The 22318-nt window shown below is 40.5% G+C and overlaps 1 pseudogene; it reads right to left on the bottom strand.

Annotated features, from left to right (window-relative positions):
• Positions 1-19262: 19262 nt before the first annotated feature.
• On the bottom strand, positions 19263-20590 carry LOC116760995 (annotated as a pseudogene).
• Between the last annotated feature and the right edge of the window lie 1728 nt (positions 20591-22318).

Here is a 22318-nt window from a genome sequence, read left to right as displayed (position 1 = left end):
AGCTCAAGGCTGCGGTGGCCCTTCAGAGCTGTCTTGAGTTAGGGTGAGGACCCGGATATTTTTACCTCTGTATTGACCAGTCATGGGACGCAGGCTGCCTTGGGAAAAGAGTGTGACCTCGGGCGAATCAGCTTTCTTTCACGGAGATACTTCCCCAAGAGGGCAGATAAGTGAGGGCTTCTGACAGCAGCAGTCCTAAAGGGGGAGAGGGGCAGTGTCCTGCGGTGTCCTCTGTAGCATAAACTTAAATTCATCCTCATAATTTCCACATCGTGTATCATCAATGTCTATTCAATAAGATTTGTAACAGTAGAAAACAATTCTTGAGAGAATTATTTTTTAAAACACACAGCCTAGTGTACTCCATGTCATAAACAGATAAGAAATAGAAAAGAGGGACTTCTCTGGTGGTCCAGTGGTTAAGACTTCACCTTCCAATGCAGGGGGTGCAGGTTCAATCCCTGGTCAGGGAGCTAAGATCCCACATGCCTCGTGGCCAAAAAACCAAAACATAAAACAGAAGCAATATTGTAACAAATTCAATAAAGACTTAAAAATGGTCCACATCAAAAAAGAAAAAAAAATCTTAAAATGAAAAAAAAGAAAGGGTTCTAAGGTCCTCTTGTCTGACTCTTGGGCATGAAAAACTATAATGGAAGCGTTTGGATTTTGCTTTCCATCCCCTTTGCTTTTCATTGTCTTCTTTGGTGAAGCAGCAAAGCAAAAAGAAGCCAGGGAAAAATAGTAAGAGATCAAGGTTCACATATATTCTTGAACAGGGAATGCTGATAGTGATCTATCCATATTAAGAAAGATAGCTCATTCTTCTGACCTTTATGAAGTGGGGTTGGGGGATGAGGGGACAGGTAGAGATGGAGGGGAGAATAGGAGGGTTGCAGAGGTGCCGACCGAGGAAGATTGCAGGGGAAGGAACAGAAGGAAAAATGACCAAACCCCTACTTGTGCCCACCTCTAAGTCACATGCTTGCGTGCTGTCTGTTTCGCCTTCACAACAAACTTTGAGGTAGGCACTATTAGCCCCAGTTTTCAGAGGGAGGATGTGAAGGGCAGAGAGGAGGTATAGCTTAGTCAAGATTTTATAGACAGTAGCTGAGCTAGAATTCAAACTCCCATCTGTCTGCTCTCAGTGCCTGTGTTTCTTTCTGTTATGTGCTATAAATATGAGGGATAGAACAGGACCAATTAGAAATCATCCTGCCATTCTAGCATCACTCAGCTTTATCATCCATGTGGTTTAATGAACATTTATTGAGTGATTACCAGGCACCTTACTATTTGTTGGGATTAAAAAGCGATGAGTAACATACAGTATTAGTCATGAAGATCTACTGTGCTTATCAGCCCTGTTAATTACTAGCCTATCGATTTTGCCATTTTGTTCCTATACCCGTGGCAAAGTAATGGAAATGGTCATCCAATTAATTTCTTGGATAGGTTGCCCGAGTTACCTAAATGCATGACAAGCTGACATTTGAAAGACATTAAAAACATAAGGTATGCCCGGAGGTGGATCTTTGGAGATGAAAGGAGAAGCTGCTGGCATGGACGGGGGACTCCTTTTTCTAATGGAAGCAAAGTAAAAGAATGTGATGTAAGAGGAGTAAAAATGCGAGGTGAGGTGGACACTCCTGAGTTGTTTGTTGACTTCAGTGAAGGACCTAAGAGAGTAAGCTAGAGGCTGTACATTCTTTCTCTTGGTATAACGTCCTGGTTACAAGCATGGGCTTTGCTGTGAAATATACGCAAGTTCCCGTCTTGTCCACATGTGAGATGCATGTGTGGGCAAGTGACTTATCTTCCACTATCTTGAGTATCTTTACTATAAACATCCCTGTCTTGACAGGGATATTTATAGTACCCATCTCATAGGCTTGCCATGTGGGCTACATGAGATACAGGCTTAAATAGGGCCTGACACTTTTTGCTTTCTGCTGATTAGCTCTTGTTAAGAATTAGTATGCTTTACTTGAACACTTATTTAGCTCTAGTTTATATTCAATATGGGAGACAGTAGAGCCTGGTGGTTTAAAAAATGGTGTCTGGAACTGGACAGCCAGAGTTCAAACCCAGACTCTGCCTTGTGCTGGCTATGTGAGTGACCTTGGGCGAGTTACTTAACCACACTGGGCCTCAATTCTCTTGTCTGCAAAGTGGAGATTATGACAGATCCTACTCCAACGTTGTCATGTAGGTTTTGACTTCATGTATATAAAGCCCCTAGGACAATACCATATAGAAGAGCTATGTGTTCACAGTTATCTACATACACACACAGATATGTGTACTTCTAAAATAAAATACTCGAAGTTATTGATTCAGATGTAACACGTCCAAAATTGAACTCACCCATTTTTTCCCCCAATCCAAACCCTTCCCCTCCTCCCATAGACCCCATCTTGGGAAACTGCACCACTGCAGGCACAGCTGCTCAGGTGAGAGGTTGAGGATACATATGTCTTCAGACATACACGAACACACTGGAAAGTACACACACACACACACACACACACGCACACACACACCAGCTACAAATGGTCCAAGCGCTACAGTCCCTTCTCTGGGGAAACGAGCAACACACTTAGTCCTGTGCTGAATTTCCCTGGGAAAGGCACTTGACTTCTGTAACAGAATCTAAGGTCAAGATAAGGTGGGAGGAACACGCAGCTCGTGGTACAGCCAGGCCAGAGAGTAACCCTAGTGTCCTCTTCACCTTTCTTATCAGCCTTCTTGCCTTCTTTCCATCACTCCCACTCGCCATTGCTCCCCTGGGGCCTCCCCTGTGCCCAGTCCCTGGTTTCAGTGAATTTCAGCAATGAGCCTTAGCTTAAGTATGAACTCTAATTAAAGTATTTGCTGATAACTTCACGTAGGAAACCTCCTAGGGGGGCCTTCTTATTTTTTACAGGAGGAAAAGTCAGTGCCTGCTTCTGCCTCTCCAGCCCTCCCCGTTTCTCCTTACTTTCTGTCCTGTCGTGGGACGAGCTCGCAGCAAGTGGAGCAGTGGGACGTGTGGTTTTTGGTTTTATTCTCGGTGCTGCTTCTCTGGAGGTGCCCGGTTACACGTGCAAGGTTTGCCAGGACACAACCCACATCAGCTGTACTGCTCCCTTCCCAGGTGATGGGGCAAAGCAGGGCTGCTATTTTCGTTTAGAAAAAAGTTATCACCAGGTATCTAGTCCGTCTCTTTGGCTTTTCTCTTATAAGACACTTTCACATATTTAGTGGGGGAAAAGAAACGAGCCAGAGGACACATTAAAAAGAGGAAGGAGACAGGTTTAGGTGAGGGCCTTGACAAGTTCTCTGAACAGACTGGACGTGCCTTGGATGTGCCAGTGGCCATGCAGGTGTCAGCTGAATGAGTGCCCAGGTAGATCCTGAAAGCATCACAGAAAGCATTTCAAGCTGGGACGCTGGAATTTCCTCCATAACATCCCTAATAAGGGGGCTTCTAGCCTCTTGGGGCTATTTCTTTCGTTTTCAGGTTATCCTTTCTCTGCCCTTCACTACTCCTTCTTCTCCTCTCCTCTGTCACCGATATTCTAGAGCTGCTTCTTGTATATTCTTTAGGTAGCTACCACCATCCCCTGGGGCCGGTGCCACCCCAATTCTGCCTTGTTTTCTCTTCCTCAGCATAAGTACTCAGTCATTCCTTATATATGTGTTGACAATATGAGCTGCACTTTAAAATTTCAAGTATATGGTCTGTGCTCACTTTGGCTATCTGATGTCAAGGCCCCTGTCCCAGATTTTGTTTGGAGAAGATGTTGCTCTGGATTGCTGGGCTACTCCTGTAAATTCTCTAATTCTGACCCCTGATCCTTCCCTCTTCCTCTCCCTTCAACCCATCACAACTTCCTAAATATTCACTTGGCACGGGTACCTGTAAAGTTTGCTGACCTCCAAAGAGCTCTAAACATTATTCTAAACTGCCGATGGACATGGAATACAGGGGTGACCAGAATGTGTTAAGAGAGGGTACAAATAATAAATCCTACATGGCAGAGAAGTACGGAGAGAGTGCAGAGTGAGGGTGTAGAGTTAATGTAAAAGAGGAAAAGTGCCTCCAGTCCAATTTATACCTGAAATCCCTTAAAACTCTGTGTCTTTATTTTCCTAGATAAATGTTTGCCTTTTGTAGATTATATTTGATTCCCTGTCTCTTTATAAGTTAATATTTTTCTGTGGTCCTCAATTAATTGTTCAACTTCTTCCTGAAAAGTATTTACTGAACCCTTGATACTCAAGAACCAATGCCACAGGCATCACCTGGGAGCTTGTTAGAAATGCAGGATCTAAGACCTATGGGATCAGAACCTGAATTTTAACCAGATCCTCAAGTGATCCCTATGCCCACTGAAGTCTGAGAAACACTGCATTAACCCATCACAGCCGCCTGCAAACACTCTATGCTTCCTTGTCAGTGGCTGAAAACATCTTAAAATTGTGTTCCAAAACTGCACCAACATATACTGATCGTTTATCCTTGACTGCGTGCGTTGATTTTTCTCTTAAAGTTGCGTATAGTCGGGGACACTCAGGACGGGGGTGATGTAAGTACTCTACCCCTCCAAGAAGTAGAGGGGTAGAGTACCTTACTGTACTTCTAGGAGAAGATGGAGATTTAAATCTTTGTCTTAGGATAAAAATGGTGATGAGGAAAGGAAGAGGAATGAGCAGAATCTAAAGTAACCTCAGGACTGGAGCTGAAAGCGTGGACTTGGAATGGCCATATTGGGTAGCAGTGAGAATAAGTTACCAGGCACTAATCTAATACCCATGGTTGGAAAGCAGAAGCAATGTAGGGGCAGCTAAGAGACTATCTTGTGGACATTTAGCAAAGAAATAACACGTCTAAAAAGGATGTTGCAATTTCTCAGAGAAGTTGTAAAAGGTGGACTGGTACTTTTCCAAGCCTCAGTTTTTCCATCTGTCAAATGGAGGGTAATTTCCAGTGTGCCGATTGTTGTAAGGAATAAAAACAAATCACACAAAGAGCTTAGACCAGGGTCGGCACATAGGAAGCAGTGAACTGGCACAGAGGTAGCTAGAGTTATTCTATCACTACTCTTGAGAGACTGAAAGCAGAGAACCTATCTAGGAAGCTCTTCTAGTAGTAAAAATAATAGCAACAGTGATTAAGTCCTCACTGTGAGCTGGGCACTTTTCTAAAAGTGCTTTACAGAAAGTAGCACATATATGCCTCACCACAGTCCTCTGAGATAGGTACTGTTATCCCCATTTGTCAGATTGAAAACTGAAGGACAGAGGGGATCAGCGATTTGCATAATTTCTCCACCACCACGCTACTCCACTACACGTGTTCCAGTGAAGACAAGGAAGAGGGGTATGGAGGGAGAAATAGAAAAGAAAGGGATGAGCAAAAACCCACCAGGGAGGAAGAGTGGCAGTGAGTGAGCAAACAGCCCTGGATGAATAGACAAGGGCCCAAAATAACTCTGAACTGCTGAGCAGAGCTGGGAGAAAAATGGCACCCATGCCAGAGATGGAGGTTTGTTTTGGTTTTGGTTTACCATACTCGAAATATTTAAGGTTTGATCAAAATCTCTGGGATCATTTTGAAGCCATAAATAATTATTTTTGAAAACTAAGATTGCTTTTGTTTTTTTGAACAAAGAATACTCAGAACCAGCCATCCACCTGAAGCCTGTGTGTTCAGTGATTAGTTCTGTACATAGGTGAGCATTTCTCTCAAGTAGCACATATTTAAAGAGCATAAGTGGCTTTTTTTCACACCCCATTTAATTTACACTGGTTTTACCTTCCTGCACAGATGGCCTGCTTTTCCTCTTCCTGTGCTTAATTATAACTGAAGCCGAAGAGTGTTAAATGCCCATGAGGATTCAGTGGCGTTAAAGGATACAGGAAGAGGAGTCAGATGGCGCCAGTATTACAACAAACCTGCAAGGAATGGTTCCTAAAGTTATGATATTATGCACAAAGCATTAAAAAGATATTTTGCAGCATCGTTAATAAAATGGGAAGATGCAAGAAATGTTAACTGAAAATAAAGGAGGAAACTGAATAGTATATGCAGTATAATTCTCAAATGGTGAAAGTAAAATATATATAAATGTATGCTTATATTTATCACATATTTTTAAAAGGCTGAATAGTCATTTTATAATCAGAAAAATCCCGTGCTTTTAAAAAAGAAAAGCAACACTTAGAGCCTCTGTTTTTCCTGTTAGGTGTTTAAATCTGAATGAAAGCTGCAGTTTCTGCTGAATTTTTTGCCTGGTCTGTTTGGGAGAGCCTTAAGTTCAGGGAAGAAGAGAGGAGCTCATCATCATCACAAGCTGTCAATTGTTTAGCGACACTAAGTAGAATTGCTCTTCCTATTAAGTGGAAAAGTCAGCCCAGAGGGACAGGAAGAGAGGGTGGTGGGAAGGAAGAACCTTCAGAAGAGCCTTCCTCTTCAGCATTTTTCAGTGATGATTACACCAGGGACTCCGCCAGCTGCAGCCTGCAGCTGTGTTTCCAGCTGTGCCTGGATAGGGCTGGAGGATGTGTATGTCAAGTGCCCTAGCGCCGGGAGCATGCAGACTAGTCAGCACATGCAGTGGAGCTGTGGCTGCACTGAAACTCTAGGAAGGGGCTTTCTGGACAACTTTCAGAAGGCTGAAGTTCTACCTTTCAGATGTCAGAAAGATCAAGTGAGTCCATGTACGTAAAAAACTGAAACTTACAAAGCACTATATTGATTCACTTGTTGAGATGATTTCTGTCCTTAAGCTCTAAAACTTTAAAGCTTAATCACGGTGACTTTCATAAATGCAGCAGATAAAATCTTTTTATTGCTTAGCATATTTTAAAATTCTGAAAACAACATTACAGTGACGATAAAGAATGCTTTATAGCAAGAAAATTATGATCCATCACTCTCAAGAACCAAATTATTTCCATTTGGGGGGCTTTAAAGTGTTTATGCTTATAGTATAAGAAAGTTACATTACATTACAGAAATTCTGAAGAAAAAATATCATCCCTCTAAAATACCGTGACCCTAAGGCAACTGTCGTCAGTTATGTGTATCCTCTTCCAAGTTTTTTTCCTAGAGGCAACATCTTTAAAATTTAAATTGTAGTGGATATAATAAATTTGTAATCTGATTTTCTTTTGCTTTTCTGTTTGACACCATATTAAGTAGGAGTCAGTTTAGGATAATGGTTAAAAAATCTCATGCTCTGGAGTCAGGTAGGAGCTTCTTTAAGGAGTTCTCCTCCTATTAACTGGAAAGGGGAAGTCACTCAGATCACTGAAAGAGGGCAGGGGAAATGAAAGAAGAATCTTCAAAAGAGACTTCAAAGGGGGGTAATACCCACTTCACAGAATTATTGTGAGACAGATATGAAGTAATATCCTCAACATTGCTAATTTATGGCCTGGGAAAGCATAGAAAGCATTCAGTATATGGTAGTTATTGTATCATACATATGTTGTTACATAGACTTTATGCTAATTATTTTAATACTAATATAAGATTCCATAGATAAATGTACTATAATATCTCTATTGTTGACCATTAATTTTCTTATAATTTTTCAGTATTATAAATAATGCAGGACATGGCTTTTCTTACATTTTAGATTATCTCTTGAGACCATACACAATTTAATGGAACTACTATGTCAATGAACATTTTCTTGGTTCTTAATACATTTTGCTATATTGATTTCCAAACATGTTTCAACTTATAATGTCATTATCAATATTTGAACACAATAGTTTTACTGCACCATTGCCAGGATTAAATATTAAAGTTAATTTGTGTGTGTGTGTGTGTGTGTGTGTACATGTGCACACATACATGTGTTTGTGTATGCTCACTAATTTGGTAAGAAGCTAATGATGATGTATGAGGATTTTTGCTAAGCCAGGGCAAAACCTCTGATAAGCTGGCATGTGGAATTAGGAAGCAATGCTCCCTAGAGGTACTCTTCATGATCTGGGAAGACTAAGTTTCTAACTATTGTAGAAAGTTCCGGAAATTTAACTCCCATGGTATATGCAGAACAGATGCCCAACTGTATCTCCTCACTTGCATTTGTCCAAGAACTCAGTGGGAACGAAATAGTGTTCAGCTCAGGAATGGGGGTCATCAGGTGTAAAAAATTTTAATGGTAAAAGAGAGAACCTCCAAAAAAGAAAGGAAGGAAAGAAGGAAGGGAGGGAGGGAGGGAGGGAGGAAGAAAAGAAGGAAGAAAAACTAAACTTCAAGAAGAGGCAGTTGAGCCTTTGAGGAAAAAATTCTCTTTGAATAAAAGTATATTCTGGGCTTCCCTGGTGGCGCAGTGGTTGGGAGTCCGCCTGCCAATGCAGGGGACTCGGGTTCGTGCCCCGGTCCGGGAGGATCCCACGTGCCGCGGAGCGGCTGGGCCCGTGAGCCATGGCCGCTGAGCCTGCGCGTCCGGAGCCTGTGCTCCGCAGCAGGAGAGGCCACAGCAGTGAGAGGCCTGTGTACCGCAAAAAAAAAAAAAAAAAAAAAAAAAAAAAAAAAAAAAAGTATATTCTGACAGAGTAGCTCAACAGCAAGGTCTCACTGCTGAAAAGAGTTGGTGCTTTCTGAGCACTTAGAAAGAGAAGATGGTAATAAAAAAAGGAAAAACATATCACATGTCTGCTGTAGCAATCTTTCTCTGAAACAACTGGTCAGGAAAAGTCAGTATTTCCAACCAGGTAGAGAGTGAAAAAAGCCCTAGAGTCGGTGGGCCAGACAGTAGCCTGTGGGCAACAGAGCATTAGCCATTGGGGGGACAGGGATGGCTGAGACAGGGACAACAATGCTCTGGGCACCACTTTGATGACGTGAGGCAGTGGGCCTACTTGTAGCTGTTTGCTGTCCTCTTTCTGAATTTCTGCTTCTGATCTACTATGGTCTTGGAAACTAGATACCAAATCTTGTCAGACTTAGTGGTAAAATAACAATAAAAAGTCTCTAGGAGGAGGATCCTGGGAAGGTAGTGGAGTAGGAAGCACCAGAAATGTCTTCCCACCTAGAAAAAATTGGACTGGCAGAATCTGTCTGATGTAACCATTTTGGAACTTTGGAATTTGTTGAAGGCTTGAAACTTCCAGAGGAAGGTGTGGATGTTAAATTGCAGTTAATTTTGATTAATTTACCTCACAGCACAGTAGCAGCTACCCAGTATCCACCCCCCAGACCCTTGGCAGGCAGCCATGCACACATTCCAGGAGAAGGTTGTATGCAGCTTGTAGGAGCCAGAGTGGGCAGTACAGGTCCTGTCTTACAAATAGTGGAGATCTGTACTATGATGACTGATTACTGCTTCTGAGCACAGAGGTACAAAGAGATGGGTGGCCATTGTTGTTGCATCTCTCTCCATTGTAAGTTCCTCCCCCTATTGCTGAAGTTACTTACAAGGGATTTAAGTGCCAATGTCTTTTTACCTAATCATTTTTTCTTTTTTCTTCCCTTCTGGTAGCCAGACATTAAAGACTAAGATATTCAAAGGTAACTGCAAAAGTGGGGGACATTGGAAAGTTATTGCACATGCCCAGGGAAAGGCATACACTCAGAAGAGACCTGAGAAGATCTAAGTTTACACCTCAGGCCAATCCTTGGCACAGAGACATCCCACAACAATCAACCAATAAAGAAAAACAAAAACAAAATCCATCAAACTCTAGGGAAAGGGAAGAATCTGATTTCCAGAGTTACTATATTATTAGATTCAAATGTCCAGTTTTCAACAACAACAACAAAAAAATCACAAAGCATACAAAGGAACAGGAAAGTAAGGCTCATTCAAAAGGAAAAAATAAGCAAAGAGAAACTGTTCCTGAGAAAGACCTTATGGCAGACCTATTAGACAAAGTCTTTAAAACAACTGTCTTTGAGATAGCTTCATCCACCAGAGGGCAGACAGCCGAAGCAAGAAGAACTACAATCCTGCAGCCTGTGGAACAAAAACCACATCACAGAAAGATAGACAAGATGAAAAGGGAGAGGGCTATGTACCAGAAGAAGGAACAAGATAAAACCCCAGAAAAACAACTAAATGAAGTGGAGATAGGCAACCTTCCAGAAAAAGAATTCAGAATAATGATAGTGAAGATGATCCAGGACCTCGGAAAAAGAATGTAGGCAAAGATCGAGAAGATGCAAGAAATGTTTAACAAAGACCTAGAAGAATTAAAGAACAAAGAAACAGAGATGAACAATACAATAACTGAAATGAAAAATACACTAGAAGGAATCAATAGCAGAATAACTGAGGCAGAACAGGTAAGTGACCTGTAAGGCAGAATGGTGGAATTCCCTGATGTGGAACAGAATAAAGAAAAAAGAATGAAATGAAATGAAGACAGACTAAGAGACCTCTGGGACAATATTAAACGCAACAACATTCACATTATAGGGCTCCCAGAAGGAGAAGAGAGAGAGAAAGGACCCAAGAAAATATTTGAAGAGATTGTAGTCGAAAAATTCCCTAACAAGGGAAAGGAAATAGTGACTCAAGTCCAGGAAGCACAGAGCATCTCAGGCAGGATAAACCCAAGGAGAAACACACCGAGACACATAGAAATCAAACTGACAAAAATTAAAAACAAAGAAAAATTATTGAAAGCAGCAAGGGAAAAAAGACAAATAATATACAAGGGAACTACCATAAGATTAACAGCTGATTTCGCAGCAGAAACTCTGCAAGCAACTCTATGCCAATAAAATGGACAACCTGGAAGAAATGGACAAATTCTTAGAAAGGTATAAACTTCCATGACTGAACCAGGAAGAAATAGAAAATATGAACAGACCAATCATAATTAATGAAATTGAAACTGTGATTAAAAATCTTCCAACAAACAAAAGTCCAGGACCAGATAGCTTCACAGGTGAATTCTATCAAACATTTAGAGAAGAGCCAACACCCATTCTTCTCAAACTCTTCCAAAAAATTGCAGAAGGAACACTCCCAAACTCATTCTATGAGGCCACCATCACCCTAATACCAAAAGCAGACAAACATACTACAAAAAAAGTAAATTACAGACCAATATCACTGATGAATATAGATGCAAAAATCCTCAACAAAATACTAGCAAACAGAATCCAGCAACACATTTAAAGGATCATACACCATGATCAAGTGGGATTTATCCCAGGGATGCAAGGATTCTTCAATATACACAAATCTATCAACATGATACACCATATTAACAAATTGAAGAGGAAAAACCATATGATCATCTCAATAGATGCAGAAAAAGCTTTTGACAAAATTCAACACCCATTTATGATAAAAATTCTCCAGAAAGTGGGCATAGAGGGAACCTACCTCAACATGATAAAGGCCATATACAACAAACCCACAGCAAACATCATTCTCAATGGTGAAAAACTGAAAGCATTTCCTCTAAGATCAGGAACGAGACAAGGGCGTTCACTCTCACTACTATTATTCAACATAGTTATGGAAGTCCTAGCCAAAGCAATCAGAGAAGAAAAAGGAATACAAATTGGAAAAGAAGAAGTAAAACTGTCACTGTTTGCCAATGACATGATACTATACATAAAGAATCCTAAAGATGCCACCAGAAAACTATGAGAGCTAATCAATGAATTTGGTAAGGTTGCAGGATACAAAATTAATGCACAGAAATCTCTGGCATTCCTATACACTAATGATGAAAAATCTGAAAGACAAATTAAGGAAACACTCCCATTTACCACTTCAACAAAAAGAATCAAATATTCCCTAGGAATAAACCTACCTAGGGAGACAAAAGACCTGTATGCAGAATACTATAAGATACGGATGAAAGAAATTACAGATGATACAAACAGATGGAGAGATGTACCATGTTCTTGGATTGAAAGAATCAATATTGTGAAAATAACTATACTACCCAAAGCAATCTACAGATTCAATGCAATCCCTATCAAATTACCAGTGGCATTTTTCACAGAACTAGAACAAAAAATCTTAAAATTTGCATGGAGACACAAAAGACCCCAAATAGCCAAAGCAGTCTTGAGGGAAAAAAACAGAGCTGGAGGAATCAGACTCCCTGACTTCTGGCTATACTACAAAGCTACAGTAGTCAAGACAATATGGTACTGGCACAAAAACAGAGATACAGATCAATGCAACAGGATAGGAAGTCCAGAAATAAACCCACGCACCTATGGTCAACTAATCTATGACAAAGGAAGCAAAGATATACAATGGAGAAAAGACAGTCTCTTCAATAAGTGGTGCTGGGAACACTGGACAGCTACATGTAAAAGAATGAAATTAGAACACTCCTTAACACCATACACAAAAATAAACTTAAAATGGATTAGAGACCTAAATGTAAGACGGGAAACTATAAAACTCTTAGAGGAAAACATAGGAAGAACACTCTTTGACATAAATCACGGCAAGATCTTTTTTGATCCATCTCCTAGAGTAATGGAAATAAAAACAAAAATTAAAAAATGGGACCTACTGAAACTTAAAATCTTTTTCAAAGCAAAGGAAACTACAAACAAGATGAAAAGACAACCCTCAGAATGGGAGAAAATATTTGCCAATGAAGCAACTGACAAAGGATTAATCTACAAAATATACAAATAGCCCATACAGCTCAATATTAAAAAAGCAAACAACCCAATCAAAAAATGGGCAGAAGACCTAAATAGACATTTCTCCAGAGACATACAGATGGCCAACAAACACATGGAAAGATGCTCAACATCACTAATTATTAGAGAAATGCAAATCAAAACTACAATGAGGTATCACCTCACAACAGTTAGAATGGGCATCATCAGAAAATCTACAAACAACAAATGCTGGAGAGGGTGGGGAGAAAAGGGAACCCTCTTGCACTGTTGATGGGAATGTAAATTGATACAGCCACTATGGAGAACAGTAAGGAGGTTCCTTAAAAATCTAAAAATAGAATTACCATATGACCCAGCAATCCCACTACTTGGCATATACCCAGAGAAAACCGTAATTCCAAAAGAGACATGCACCCCAGTGTTCATTGCAGCACTATTTACAATAGTCAGGGCATGGAAGCCACCTAAATGCCCATTGACAGACGAATGGGTAAAGAAGATGTGGTACATATATACAATGGAATATTACTTGGCCATAAAAAGGAAAGAAATTGGGTCATTTGTAGAGACGTGGATGGACATAGAGACTGTCATACAGAGTGAAGTAAGTCAGAAAGAGAAAAACAAATATCATATATTAACACATATATGTGGAACCTAGAAAAGTGGTACAGATGAACCAGTTTGCAGGGCAGAAATTAAGACACAGATGTGGAGAACAAACGTATGGACACCAAGGGGGGAAAATGGTGGTGGTGGTGGTGGTGGTGGTGCAGTGGTTAATTGGGAGATTGAGATTGACATATATACACTAATATGTATAAAATGGATAACTAAGAAGAACCTGCTGTATAAAAAAATAAATAAAAAGAAGAAAAAACAACTGTCTTCAAGATGCTGAAAGAACTAAAGTCCAGAAATGTGGAGAAAGTCAAGCAAACAGATATGAAAAAATGAAAATATTAATAAAGAGATAGAAATCCTAAAAAAAATTCTGAAGCTGGACAGTACAATAACAGAAATTTGAAATTCACCAGAAGGATTCAAAGGTAGATTTGAGCAGACAGAAGAAAGAATCACTGAACTTGAAGATAGAAAAATGGAAATTTTCAACTCTGAGGAACAGAAAGAAAAAAGATTGAAGAAAAGTCAACAGAGAGGGCCTAAAGAACTTGTAAGACACTGTCAAGCAGACCAACATACATATTGTGGGAGTCCCAGAGGGAGGAGGAGGAGAGAGGCAGAGAGAATATGTGAAGAAATAATAGCCAAAAACTTCCTATATTTAATGAAGACATGAGTATAAACATGGAAGAAGCTCAATGGCTCCAAGTAGAATAAACTCAAAGAGACTCACACCAAGGCCCATTATAATCAAACTATCAAAAGACAAAGGGAATCCTGAAAGCAGCTAGAGAGAAGTGACTTTTCACATACAAGGGATTCAATAAAATAATCACCAAGTTTCTCATCAGAAACTTTGGAGGCCAGAAGGCAGAGGGCTGATGTATTCAAAGTGCTAAAAGGAAAAAACAAAACAAAACTGTTAACCAAGAATCTTATATCCAGCAAAACTTTGTCAAAAGTGAGGGGGAAATTAAATCATTCCCAGATAAGCAAAATCAGAGGGAGTTTGTTATTATTAGACCTGTCCTGCAAGAAATGAATAAGTTAGTTCACAAGTTGAAATGAAAGGACAATAAACAGTAACTGAAAGCCATATGAATAAATAAAGAGCTCAATAAAGATAAATACATGGGCAATTATAAAATCTAGTGTTACTGTAAAAGTGGTTTGTAACTCCACTTTTTGATTTGTACATGATTTAAGAGACATACATTTTTTAAAAAAAATTGTATTTTTAAATTGCATTTTTTAAAAAATAGTATTGATATTATTTGCAGCTTTGGTTTATAACTCCACATTTTGTTTTTTATATAATTTAAGAGACTAGTTTATGGTTTTGAACATACAATATATTAGGATGTAATTTTATGATAACAACTGAAAAAGAGGGGCAGAGTTTTTGTATGTTATTAAACTGGTATATATCCAAATTAGAGTGTTATAACTTCAGGATGTTGAAAGTAATCCCCATGGTAACCACAAAAGAAAGAACAACCCAATTCAAAAATGGTCAAAGGACTTGAATAGACATTTCTCCAGAGAAGATACACAAATGACCAACAAGCATATGAAAAGATGCACAACATCACTAGGAAACTGCAAATCAAAATCACAATGAGATAAGACCTCACACTCATTAGGATGGCTACTATTAAAATAAAACAGAAAATAACAAGTGTTGGCAAGGATATGAAAAATTGGAAATTTTGTGCACTGTGGGTGAGAACGCAAAATGGTACAGCTGCTGTGGAAAATAGTATGGCAGCTCCTCAAAAAATTAAAAATAGAATTTCAGTATGATCCAGCAAACACCATTTCTGAGTATATACACAAAACTGAAAGCAAGATCTTGGAGAGATATTTCTACACGCATGTTCATAACAGCATTATTCACAATAGCTACAACATGGAAGCGAGACAGGTGTCTGTCCATTGACAGATGAATGGAAAAACAGAATGTGATAATACATACAATGGAATATTATCCAGTCTTAAAAAGGAAGGAAATTCTCCAATATGTCACAACATAGATAAACATTAAAGACATTATGCTAAGTTAAATAATTCAGTCACAAAAAGACAAATACTCCACTTTGTATGACTCCATAAGTATGACTCCACTTATATGAGGCACATAGAGGTGTCAAATCGTAGAAACAGAAAGTAGAGTGGTGGTTGCCAGAGGCTGGGGAGTGGAGGGAGTGGGGAGTTATTGTATAATAGGTAGAGAGTTTCAGTCTTTAAGATGAAAATAGTTCTGGAGATGGAGGGTGGTAATGGTTGCACAGAAATATGAAGGTACTTAGTAACACTAAACTGTACACTTAGATGGTTAAGATGGTAAATTTCATGTATTTCATTATGTATATTTTAGAACAATAAAAAAAGGCTCTGAGAGAGAGCCTGAGGGGTTATCCTATAAGCAATGTGTATATATTTTAGTGTATGGGGTTTATAAACTCTATTTTGATCACATATTCATCCTTTTAGTTTCTTTCCCAACCCTTAGTTCTGTTCTATTCAAAGGAGTTTGTCTAGTAACTGAGTTCTAAACAGATGAGGTCATTTGGTAAATGTTTTTATAGGTTTATTTGCCCTCATCCAGATTCATAACATATAAAGGCACCATAAAGGAGTGGATAAAAAAGTAGACTCTGGAGTCAGAAAGACCTGGGTTTGAATTTGAGCTCCAGAATTAACTACCTGTGTGACTCTGGGGACTTTTGCAACCTCTCAGTTTACTCATCTGTGAAATGGAGATAATAAGGTACCATTGGAGTATTTTGTGATAACTAAACAAAATGCATATGAAATGATATGATGATGGTGCCTGGCACCAATAAGAGCCGATGCTTGTTATCATTATACTGAGAAGTCCCAGCAGGAGGCGAGAGCATTCACTCTCTCTCATTCTGCTTGCTGTTGAGACGACCATGTCAGCATAACACAGCCAGTTCACTTTGCAATTGGAATTACACACAGATCATTGCTTAATTATCAGATGATATCAACAAAATGAGGATTTGTAATGGATTTTATAAAAGAAAGAATGACTTTTCAATTAAATTTAGAAAAGAGGCAAGCAGGTGAAAAAACCTTATTTCCCTTGAGTTTACCCTATAATCACAAACTGGGCCTGAGTAAGCATATTGCTTCTTAGAACAAGGGTAAAATAAAGTCATTCAAGACCTAGTTGTGCAAAATTGGATTTCCCAAAAAGAACTGGAGATCAGATATTCAAAAGAGATACTCTTAAAAACAACATTGAGGGGCTTCCCTGGTGACGCAGTGGTTAAGAATCCGCCTGCCAATGCAGGGGACACAGGTTCGAGCCCTGATCCGGGAAGATCCCACATGCAGCGGAGCAACTAAGCCTGTGCGCCACAACTACTGAGCCTGTGCTCTAGAGCCCGCGAGCCACAACTACTGAGCCTGTGTGCCCCAACTACTGAAGCCCGCATGCCTAGAGCCCATGCTCCGCAAAAAGAGAAGACACCGCAATGAGAAGCCCGCACACCGCAACGAAGAGTAGCCCCTGCTCGCCGCAACTAGAGAAAGCCTGCGCACAGCAACAGAGACCCAGTGCAGCCAAAAATAAACAAATAAATAAGTAAATTTATTTTAAAAAACCCCAAAACATTGATATTTACATTTGAAACTAATCTTTCTTTCTTTTTTTTTTTTTTTTTTTTGCGCTACGTGGGCCTCTCACTGTTGTGGCCTCTTCCGTTGCGGAGCACAGGCTCCAGACGCGCAGGCTCAGTGGCCATGGCTCACGGGCCCAGCAGCTCCGCCGCATGTGGGATTTTCCCGGACCAGGGCACGAACCCATGTCCCCTGCATTGGCAGGCGGACTCTCAACCACTGCGCCACCAGGGAAGCCCCAAACTAATCTTTCTTAATTACTTTTTATTTATCTTTTTGATGAAGCCTTTACACACACACGCACACACACACACACATTCATAGGTTTATGCATATGTGTGTGTTTATATTCTTAGTTTGCCTACTTACATTTTTTTCACGTAAAAATAAAGAAACATGTAATTGGAAGATAGCCGTGGTGAATTTACCCCTTCATTTTGTATCATGAAAAGAGTGTTTTGGGGCCCTGGGTGACCGTCCCTTTTACCTCCCTCAGCTTCTCTCTTCCTCACTTAGGCTTAAAGAAAGAGACAGTGTAAATGAGTATATAGTATCTTTGTCTCAGAAGAAAGCACACAGTAGAAAAAAGCACGTCAATAACCGATACAAATGCGTATTTAAAACATGATTGGGATTGAAAACATATGTCCAAAGACTTGTACATGAATATTGATAGCAGCATTATTCATAATAGCCCCGTATTGACCCCAGCCTAAATGTCCATCCCCTGATGAAAAGATAAACAAAATGTGTTATATCCATACAATAGAATGTATTTATATATAAAAATATGCAAATTTGTAGTTAGTATATTTAACTCTGTGAATATACTTAAAACCCACTGAGTTGTACCCTTTAAGAGGGTAAATTTTATCGTGTGAATTTAATAGTACGTGAATTATATTTCAATAAAGCTGTTTTCAAAAAAGGAAAAGAAGAGCCGACGAGGTTCTAACGGAACTGTTGTAATTTTCTTTGTTATCACGTCTATAAATAATTTCACCATAGAAGTGTTATAGCATTTTCATAAAGAACCTGAAGGTTATTTACATAAAGCCAACTTTTTCTGAAAACATCTTCACCTTAGAAATCGGAGTTTCCCGGGAGAAGCAGGGAGCATTAACAGCAAATTGGCTCAAACCCTCTTGGAGGATTATGGAAATGTTTGCATTCTCTATTCACACTCACCAGTTGAAAATTCTGAGGCAATGTTTGTTTTCAGAACATTTAAAGCTTCCTGGAGAGATTGAATGATTCTTAAGAGTAATGCCAAAACAGCATTATGCATTTGACATGAAGAATTAAAGAGAATGACTAATGAAGTTCTAGCAAAGCTCCTTCCAAATTCTACCTCTGTTCTCTACCAGGGTATATGAGTCATTTTCCATGCCCAATTCATTTAAACAATGAATTCTTCCAGAAATTGAGAAACTAGCAAGCAATGACAAAGTCCACTCGAAAAACAAATTTGAGTTTTTGATTGTATTTCCATTTGATCCTCTCTAAGGATTAAAATGAACAGTCTCATCCACATGCTACAGGAAGGGGTTTCCCTGGTGGCGCAGTGGTTGAGAGTCCGCCTGCTGATGCAGGGGACATGGGTTCGTGCCCCGGTCCGGGAAGATCTCACATGCCGCAGAGCAGATGGGCCCGTGAGCCATGGCCGCTGAGCCTAAGCGTCCGGAGACTGTGCTCCGCAACGGGAGAGGCCACAACAGTGAGAGGCCCGCGTACCGCAAAAAAAAAAAAAAAAAGAAATGCTACAGGAAGAAGTTAGATTGAAATAATATTACAGGTTTTAAGTTATGCAATGTTTTAAATCTTATAAGTGTGGCAACTGATATGTGGGGCTAAGGATCATTCTGTTTTTTTTTAAACAGGTAAAAAATTTTATTTACTGATTTAAATTCTCCTAAAATATAAAAAAACAGAACGGTTTCCTGAATTACAGCTTTTGGCAGTAAGTAAAGGTCAATGCAAAGAACAATAAGCCTCAACTTCCTGTAGCAGCCTTTACTTCGCCCTAAAAAGAGAGACCATTTTCCTACAGAGACAGTCATTTAGATGAGACACACATCAAGTTTTTTTCTAAAGTGCCAAAACTCATATAATTCCTGTAACTGCAGATGAGAAGTATAACTTAAATACTCCAGGTGATCGCAAATCCCGAAGAGTTCCTGGTTTCTGTGACAGGGAAGAATTTGACTAGTACATAGCTGAACTAAAATCCAGGCAAAAATGCTCTACAACTTCATCTACTGGTTTGTAATTCATTAACATATTGTAAGACTGTTATTCAAATCTAGTTATGTGGTAATAAGACCTGAAAGTATTTTGTAAAAGTTTGTTTTAAAAATCCCCAGTTAAACTTAATTTGCTAATTTTCTATTCTATTATCTATATTTTTCTTTGTTTAATCTGTCTCCTTTTCTTTCCACAAATTCCCAAGGACAATTCCTTAAAAAATTATTAGTCCTATTGTTCGGTTGGAGGTGAATTTATCCCAACAATCCGCAGGTCTGTGGATGTCCAGAGTGTAACTCTGGTGAGCCAGATGGGCTCCTACAAAAACCACAGCAGTGTAGTAGGGCACAGTTTGACCGATGTTCACTCCCAGCAGGCTCAGTGCCCCCAGCATCGCCACAGTGAAGCCACTGAGCCACTGCTTGGTATCTTCACGGAACAGCAGTGCCGTGGACTTAAACCCGATCCGAGCATCATCTCTCTTGTCCTGATGAGCATAGATAGTATCGTATATTACAGTCCACATAATTCCAGAAAAATAAAGAGGAAGGCAAACAGATGGATCACAGGAGCCCTTGACAGCAGACCATCCAAGTAATGCTCCTCAATTAAAAGTCAACCCCAAGGCTAATTGAGGCCAGTATGTAATTCTCTTCATTAGCGGGTAGGTGAAGACAAGAAGTAGGGATGCTGCTCCAAGAGCTATACTGTAGTAATTCAGACATAGAAGAACACGCAGTGCCAAGGTCAGCTGTCCCCCAAGAAAAACAAAGGATTGAAAAGTTGAAATGTCTCCAGCAGCTACTGGGCGATTTGCTGTTCTTGTAACCCTGCCCCCATGGCCGCTCCTCTGTGGAGAAAGGAAGCACACTGCACTTTGCAACACCAGCTATTCAACTGATACTGGCACTTCTTACGCTGGATTTCAGTGAGGACACTAAATGATCCTGTTGCTTTATGTCGCATTCAAAAGTGATGCCACCATCTTACTCTGCAGAATTGAGAGGAGCCTCTCTGTTCCTTTCTGGGACGAATCTACTTTTTTTTTATCGTAGTCCTGGTCCCACATGTCATTAATAGTACAGCCTGCTCCAGGCATCAGAACAGCTCCAGTGCCCAAGAGGGATAACATGTACCAATCTGGAAAACAACCTGGTTCAGCTGCCAGACCAATGCTCCAAGTACATGGCAGATACAGTAGCCAGGTTCCTATGGGCTTGTCCAACCGTATGAGGCGCAGGTAGGGCTGCAGAGGGCGGGGCGCCGAGTTCACGATCGCCGCCGCAGGCAGGCTCGGCCGCCGCCCGAGCGGCCCCCGCCCGGCTGAGGGCCGCCAGTCTCCCGCGTGGAGCCCACTGGCCGCGTGCGGTAAGGTGAGGGAGCGCCGCGCGAGCCCCACAGCCACACCTGAGTCCCTGCCCGTAGGCGCCGCACGAGTCCCGCGCCTGCCGCGCCCAGCATGGCGCTCCAGAGAGCGCCGATCATTCTTAATTATAGAAAAATTTCTACACAGAAAAAATCATGGGATTAGATTCAGAGCTTATTTGGATCATACATTTAATTATACTTATTGAGAAAAACAAATTCTAATCCGTAAAACAGATTAGAAATAACAGCACAAATCTCCTTAGCCTGCCAACCAGGCTTAATAACTGATTATTAAGTTATAATATCAGTTATTATCAGAAATTACCTGTAATATTCAGTGAGCTAATTCCCTGCTAGCTCTTCTAAGAACATAGGCTCCAGAATAAAACAAAAATAAATTAAAAGAGAGATAGAGACAGAGTCAATCCTTTGCAATCTCTTTAAAGTCAAATGAAATGATTCCTTCCTGGGTCCAAACAGCCTTAGGGCTATGGTGGAAGTGAAGGGAAAGAAGATCTTCATTTCCAGGGACAGCTACCTGTCCTTCCTATTTAGAGATATCTGAACCCAGAACTGCCCCGCAACAAGCCTTTCTGACGTATCTGGAAACTTCGGAAGCCACTTCTGACGGCCCCACTCTTGATGTGACCCAATGACTAGGTACCCACGACATCTGGTCATTGTAGACCCTGTAGGGACTATTGAACCCACTTCAGATACCTTGGGACTCACTACATTAGACCTCATTTTTCACCAGTGCCTGTCCCAAACCATTCTAACACCTGTGGTTCACCTATGCACTACTCTTCTACATAGCAACCCTATTTACTTTTATTCTCACTCGCTCTACTTTGCTTGTCAAGGCCTACTTTTTCTCTCCATAGACTCAATCTCTCCATGACTCCTTTTGCATGTCAATTTTGGGGAAAAAAATTTCAAATCTCTCCAATAACCCCCTGCCACCCACAGACTAAGGGATCATATTAACCTGGGCCTAGCAGAGTAGATCAATCTGTTGCCAGACATTCTATAGACAGCTGTGCTAGCCTAAGAACCAAATAACCTGGTGTTTGCAAACAGGATACCGCTTCTCCCACAATACATCCACTTGCACGTCAATTATCTGTTTGTCCGCCAGGATTTCTCTGAACTTCTCAGCATCACAATTTCTCCAGCACCTGGGTAGTGTCTGGAAGAAGAACTTCCAGTGATCCAAAGAACACAAAGCAAAAAAACAACAGACTGAGACTATCAAAATGGGAGACACCAGGCTTCCCTGGTGGCGCAGTGGTTGAGAGTCCGCCTGCCGATGCAGGGGACGCGGGTTCATGCCCCGGTCCGGGAAGATCCCACATGCCGTGGAGCGGCTGGGCCCGTGAGCCGTGGCCGCTGAGTCTGTGCGTCCGGAGCCTGTGCTCCACAGCGGGAGAGGCCACAACAGTGAGAAGCCCGCGTACCACAAAAAAAAAAAAAAAAAAAAAAAATGGGAGACACCATTAGGCTCTGCTGCCAACACACATATCCCCTGCATATATCCCAAACTGGAAGGCCAAAGTATAGAAGTCATCAACTTCATCACCTTCCTAAGCCATCTACACAATTCTCTGTGTAAAGACCCTGACTCTAACCCCTCTCTGATGCATTTACCCCATGAAGACCTCTATTCCTATCACGTGTGTAAAGACCAAGAGATGTCACTTCATTTTTGTCATTAAAAAGCAAGTTATGATTGTTGAGGAGTTCATTGTGATTAAATATCCAGTAAACTGGTAGAAGGCCTGGGTTTCTGGCTGCTGGTGTTGTAGTATCTCTGACATAGAA

This window comes from Phocoena sinus, chromosome 10, assembly GCF_008692025.1.
Source record: "Phocoena sinus isolate mPhoSin1 chromosome 10, mPhoSin1.pri, whole genome shotgun sequence".
Taxonomy (NCBI): Eukaryota; Metazoa; Chordata; class Mammalia; order Artiodactyla; family Phocoenidae; genus Phocoena; species Phocoena sinus.
This window is presented reverse-complemented; position numbering and strand designations above follow the sequence as displayed.